This window comes from Pteropus vampyrus, unplaced genomic scaffold, assembly GCF_000151845.1.
Source record: "Pteropus vampyrus isolate Shadow unplaced genomic scaffold, Pvam_2.0 Scaffold448, whole genome shotgun sequence".
In the NCBI taxonomy this organism is placed as follows: domain Eukaryota; kingdom Metazoa; phylum Chordata; class Mammalia; order Chiroptera; family Pteropodidae; genus Pteropus; species Pteropus vampyrus.
Genome location: NW_011889229.1, coordinates 452,766 through 459,647, shown reverse-complemented (window position 1 = coordinate 459,647; position 6,882 = coordinate 452,766). Strand labels below are relative to the sequence as shown.

Sequence of the window (6,882 nt, the reverse complement as noted above, 5' to 3'; positions counted from 1 at the left end):
TAGTCCTAGAACGTTTTTAATTTTCCATCTCTCCTTTTATTTATCTCTACTTTCTGTGAGACTTTAAGTTCTAATTCTTGAGAGATTGTTATATGTTGTTTTTAGAATAATTCTTTTAATTAAAAAAAATTTCTTCCTGTCTCTTTCTTGAGTTCTTTTTTTCCTCTTTATTTTAATCTCTTATGTTTAAGATTTTTCTGAAATAGCCAGTGACTCAAGGCTATCTACACATAGAAAACTGTGGCATTAAAAAGCCAATTAGAGCTTGTTTGTGTCTAAGGATGTGTAGATTTATTGGCAGTAGTCACTGTAGAGTGATCTGCCTAGAACAGTTTATTGGCTGATGCCACCTATCAGGTCTTTCTTCTCTCCTGGGCTTTTTTTCTCCAGAATGAAATCCTTCCCTTTCTGGGAATTAGTAAATAAGCTTGGCTTCCAGATTCAGAGAATTTACTGGGATAACAGGCTGGGGGATCAGCCTACTACTATAAGGAGCAGGATGGAGATCCTGAGGTTTGTCTGGTAAGGATTTTCGATTAATCTTGCTGTCTGAGCCCCTCATGCACCCTCCTTTCACAGGTACATGATGTTGGCAATTCCTGGAAATCCCTGGGATTCTACACAGTAGGACCAATCTGCGACTTTGGTTTCATTTTTTTATGGTTGAGATATCCTTTATTACTATTCCATCATCTACTCTGTAGCTTCCAAAATTTTGCTGCTGCACTTTCCTCTCCCATTCTCTTTACCCTAATGGAATTTCTTTTTTCATTGAATCTCAATACTGTCACTTAGTGGGACTTCATGAAGGAGTGGTAACAGATGTGTATGTTCAGTGTGCCATGTTTGAAAAGAGTATGCCCTTTTTTTCTAGAAGAACTTTTGAGACATTGAGACAGTCAATAAATATTTGTTGGTCTTCCAGTATATACGATGTACTGTGCTGAGTCGAATGCACATTGATGAAGACAATAGACATTTTTCTGGCCTTCACAGAACTTAATCTATTGAGGGAAAAGATATTAAATGAACCTAAATAAATACGTAATTACAAACTGTGAAAATGTTAAGGAAGAGAACAGAGTGCTTAAAGGATAATTACAAAGAGGGTATAATTTGGTAATGGGATCAAGGAAGACTTCAAAAAGCATGACTTTTAAGTAGATATTTGGAAAATGAGCAATAGTTATCAAGGACAAGAGTGAAAGAAAACACCCAGACATAGAGAAAAATATGTGGAAAGGCCTCTGGGAGGACCAAGTTCTGGGAGCATTTGAAGAACTGCAAAATAGGGCCAGCGTGGATGGAGTTTAGAAACCAAAAGGGAGTATAGCGTGTGATTCTGTTGAAGAGGTGGGCGGGAACCAGATCGTTCACAGCTTTGGAGACCACATTCAGGAGCTTGGCTGTTATTTTAAGAGCAACATCGTAGGAAACTACTAAAGAATGTTAAGCAGAGCAGTGGCCGGCAACGCTGTTCTAGTGATGTGGATTCAAGATTGGAAACCTCAAGAGGGAAGACTAGGTAGAAGGCTATTCCAGTAGTCCAAGGGAGAGAGAATTCATGTTAGATCGGAAAGATAAAAGAATTTCAAGATATATTTAAGAGCAAGGTTAGGTAGTATGTGCTGAATCATGTGAAGGGAAGAAAAGGTGGTACTAGAACGATTTTCAATCTTTGGCTTGAGGTTTCTCTCCAGGTCCATAGTGTGTTCTTTAAAGCATTTCACTTGCCTAACATCCCTATGTTTGTATAGAAATTCTTTTATAATATCTTAAAAATACTAAACTGTTATTTTATACCAAATACTTTTCATATGTTCTTAAGCCTCACAATGATCATGAAATTTAGTTATCATTCCTATCGTATAGACAGAATCGGAGGCTCGGAAAGATGAACTAATCCACCCAAGAGAACAAAGCTTGTAATAAACTGAATCTGGGTTCAAAACTCATAACCGATTCTCGTTTCCATGATCTTTCAGTATGTCAACTCCCATTATATTCTCTTTTCTTCTCTCTGAACCTACAAATACCCTTTGTGTCAGTTGGTCGGCACTACTGTAGTACCTGTGCATGTAAGTCCTTTTCTCCTGAGGTCAGCATCACAGAATTCCAAAGCAAGTAGTATTTTCTTCAAACCGTAAAGATATATCTAGCCACTAAAGAGTCCTACCTGTTTACCAGTCATGCTAAATTCAATCAGCATTTGACTTTTCTTAAGCTATTCTCCCATGTGAATTGCCGCACTCTATTTCTTTATCATTCGTTAAAGAGACCTCCAGTTACTGAATCTAGACAATTGCTGTCGAATAGAACTTTCAACAGTGATGGAAATCTCCTGTATTTTTCCTATATTTCCAGTATGGTAGCTACTAGCCATATTTGGCTCTTGAAGACTGGAAAAGTGGATAGTGCCAACTGAATTCGAATTTTTGTTTATTTTTAATTGTTAAACTCCAGTAGATACATACGCTAGTGGCTACTGTAATGGACGACATAGATCTAACCAGGGGTTGGCAAACTTTTTCTTGAAGGGTCAGATTGTAAATATTTTGGGCTTGCAGTCAGTGTGATCTCTGGTGCAACTACTCACTTCTGCCATCGCAGCTTGAAAACAGCCGTAGACAATACATAAATGGATAACTCTGGCGGTGTTCCCATAAAACTATACTTATAAAAACTGTCGCAGTGCTGCAGGTCATAGTTTGCCAATCCCTTAGAATTTTCCCTTTGACATATTCACTTAATCCTGACGACTCTGTTAAGTGGGTATGATCATTTCTCTTAATTTACAGTTCATGCTGTGGCATGCTCTTATATGTGATGTTCGTGTGTTCGTGTGTTTAAAATCATCCTATAACAAGGGACGTAAGACTAAGACTTCTTTATAGTTAGCGAGCTCCCCTAAGTAATTCTGATCTTATTGCAATGTTTGGAAACTATTGGCTTACTTACTGCCTTCATCTTCCTGTGTGATCTCTCTTCACTCTTCTAGTCCATTTCTTAAAAACTCAGTTTAATTCTTCCATTTTAATTGAAGTTTTATTTTTCCCAAATAAGAAAAATGTGAGTGATTACTTTCATATTTTCTTTCAGTCCTGGGATCAAGATGTCAGACCAAGAAATTATTTCTGAAGAAGGAAATTTTTGAAATAGAGTCAGCCCAGTGGGAGATAATGGGAAGACTTACAAGACATGACCTTCAGTGCTCTAGTTTCAGAGATGATTGGAAATGTAATGGCCAGTTTGAAAGACAACATGGCTCTCAGGAGAGACATTTCAGTCAACCGATATACACCCATGAAGGCATGCCCACTTTTAGTCAGCATCCACCCTTGACATTACAGCAAATCATTCATAATAAAGAGAAATACTGTCCAAATAAGGAATATAGGAAAGCCTTTAGACGTGACTCACAGCATACAGCACATCAGATAATTCACACCATTGAGAAACCCTATGAATGTAAGGAATGTGGAAAGGCCTTTAGACATCCCTCAAGACTCAGTCATCATCAGAAAATTCACACTGGCAAGAAACCCTTTGAATGTAAAGAATGTGGAAAAACCTTTATTTGTGGCTCAGACCTTACTCGACATCAGAGGATTCACACTGGTGAGAAACCCTATGAATGTAAGGAATGTGGGAAGGCCTTTAGTAGTGGCTCCAACTTCACTCGACATCAGAGGATTCACACTGGTGAGAAGCCCTATGAATGTAAAGAATGTGGGAAGGCCTTCAGTAGTGGCTCCAACTTTACTCAACATCAGAGAATTCACACGGGGGAGAAACCCTATGAATGTAAGGAGTGTGGTAATGCCTTTAGTCAAAGCTCACAGCTTATTAAACATCAGAGAATCCATACAGGTGAGAAACCCTATGAATGTAAGGAGTGTGAAAAGGCTTTTCGTTCTGGTTCAGACCTTACTCGACACCAGAGAATTCATACTGGTGAGAAGCCCTATGAATGTAAGATATGTGGGAAAGCCTATTCTCAGAGTTCACAACTTATTAGTCATCATAGAATTCATACCGCTGAGAAACCCTATGAATATAGGGAATGCGAGAAGACCTTTAATTATGGCTCACAGCTTATTCAGCATCAAAATTTGTACTGGTGATAAACCATAGAAATACGAAATGTGTGGGAAGGCTTTTAACTACAACTCAGAACTTCAAAATCAGAGAATTTATCTTGATGATAATCCCTCTAAATAGAATAATGTAGAAACATCTTATTTGTTGACTACAGCTTATTTAGCCCGTAAAAAAATGTAGGAAAAACACCCCATGGGTAGAATACATTTTGGAAGCCCTTTAATAAAGTTTATATTTCTCTTGACCTAATTCAACGTATCAAATATTGAAAATGGCAACTTTTTTGACCCCCTTCTAACCTTACACATCAGAGAATTCATGCTTAAATGTAATACTGTGATTTTCATTTTTTTCCCCTACTTTATAGTAGTTATATTTTTAATTTTTCAATCCATTCTAAATTTATATGACTATGAAGTCCATCTGTTTACATCATGGTTTATAAGATACCTTTATTTTTTAAATACCTTTAATAACAGAGAAGTGGCCTCTTTATTTTTGAAGATGACTTACTCTTTTTGCTCTTTAGAAAATTTAGACTTTCTTATTGTCAAAACGTTCACAGACAACTTTGCACTCAGTGAATAGAGATCCTTTTGTGGCTGGCTTTATGGTGTTTCCTCGTGTTGCTGTATTATTTTATCAAATCCCTATTGATAGACACTGTAGTTTCTTCTACAGTTTGCCATTATACACAGTGTCCTGATGGACATTCTCCCGTGGCATATCTTTGTATCGTATCTTTTAATTACAGAGATAATGCATGAATATAGATTCCTTATAAAAGATTTAAACATTCCAAATAAAGCAAACATACCCTTTGACCACTATTCTTGTACCCATTTCCCTTTCCAAAGGATAGTCGTTATCTGTTTAGTATTTATCCACCCTGAGCATTTTTCTGTTTTTTTATACATGTATGTCTCAGTAGAAATTATAAAATGGGGATAATGATGATACCTCATAATTTTGTGTGAGGATCAAATGAGACACAGAGTGTTTAGAATTGTGCCTGTCATAATAAATAATCACTGAATGAATGTTGGTCACTGTTATATTCATCATTGTCATTAGTAGTAGTTGTTGAAATATAATTATTTCTGCAGACCTTACTCAACATCAGGCAAAATATACAATTGAAGAAAGACCCATTGAGGGTAATGAATTAAGAAAATTTTTTCTCATGTCTTATAGAACATGAAATAATCTTGGGTGTTGGGAAAGTAATGTGTATAATGTGTGGGAAGGACTTTATTCAGACTGGCATCTTTTTACTACATATAATAATAACACAAAAAATTTGTAACTTATGAAGAAAAAGTATGAAAAGACAAATAGCATTAGGTTTGAAAAATGGATAAATATATATGCACATACATATAAAGATAGGGAAACCTTATAGTTACTGATTTAAAATGCTATACTGAGTAGTTTTTTTTAAAAAAAATAAAAAACATTTGAAAACCTAAACAATTATTTTTTAGGAAGACAAACAGTACCAGTGTTGACTCAAAATCAGAACTCTTGGAAGACTCTTACAAACAAAGGAAAAGGGAAATTTAGCATGAGATATAGTAGCTATTAACTGCCAAAGCACCAAACCCAATTTCTTTTTAGGCAAAACATTACCTAAGGTGTTCAAGGAACTATTATATAGAAGTAGGCATGTCATAACAAACTGACGTGATCTTGATGTTAGAATTGCATTAGGAGGAAACAAGGAAGCTATTTTTCAGTATCATCCATGAGATGTATGAGCATACTAAAGAAATAAGGGAACTGTAGGTAGCAAAAGAATAATAGAAGTGAACCTGATTGGGACAGTAGCTAGAAAGGATGCCCAGTGCCCAGTTCCAGCCAACCGATGCTATGAGTTAAGTCAGCCCCGTTTGCCAGCTTTTCTGACTTCAGAGAATCCATAAATCTACCTTTTTTATTCAGTGATGACTCTTGATTTTTAAATGGCAGCTCAGATTTAAGATAAAACATGAGGACCAAAGAAGATATATCGACTCTGCAAGTAGCAAGTGACCCATGGATTACTTTTATTCTGGACACTAGAACAATGAGTGTGCAAAAGGCTTGCAGGAGAAGTTTTTAATAGTGCAAATCCCAGGGCCTCAAATTTAAGGGGGGAGGGAGGAGTACACACAAAATAATTTACCCAGAATTTCTTAGATGTGAACAGTTATAGATCTAAAATATTTCCAGAGATAAAGTAGCTAAACTCCAAGTATAAAGATACTCTTTTTAAAAAGGGACTTGATTCAGCCCTAATATTTTCTACATGAAATTTTTTATTTTAAGCATTATGTGAGTTAAATAGGATAGTCACGCACCACTTAATGGCAGGAATATGTTCTGGGAAATGCGTAGTTAGGCAATTTCGTTGTTGGGCAGACGAGTATGCTTACACAAACACAATTTGTGTTGCTACCACACATCTAGGCTATATGGTATACCACTCTTGTATATTTAGTCTGTTGATGACTGAAGCTTGCGGCGCATGACTATTGTATATATTTTATATCTCATTCATGAGCCATATACACAACTGAAAATTTAAAAAGTCAAACTCTCAGGAGAAAAAATAGCCAAGCCGTCACAATTTTGCACTAGCAGCAAATGTGTCACTGGAATTACATACTGTGTATTGTGTTCTAGACCAAGGGTCAGCGAGTTTTCCATAAAGGGCTGGGTATACTATTTGTGGGCCAAACTATTTCCGTAGCAACTACTCAGCTCTGCAATTATAGTATAGAAGACTTATAAAAGTCCTAG

General features: G+C 36.3%; 1 protein-coding gene and 1 long non-coding RNA gene across 1 annotated transcript in view; one reads left to right on the top strand and one right to left on the bottom strand.

Moving 5' to 3' along the window:
• The window catches only part of LOC105306601 (zinc finger protein 14 homolog), a 126,262-nt gene that overhangs the window by 17,483 nt on the left and 101,897 nt on the right, over window positions 1-6,882 (top strand).
• Window positions 1-6,882, bottom strand: part of LOC111732357 — a 62,584-nt gene that overhangs the window by 18,753 nt on the left and 36,949 nt on the right. The window lies entirely within an intron of this gene.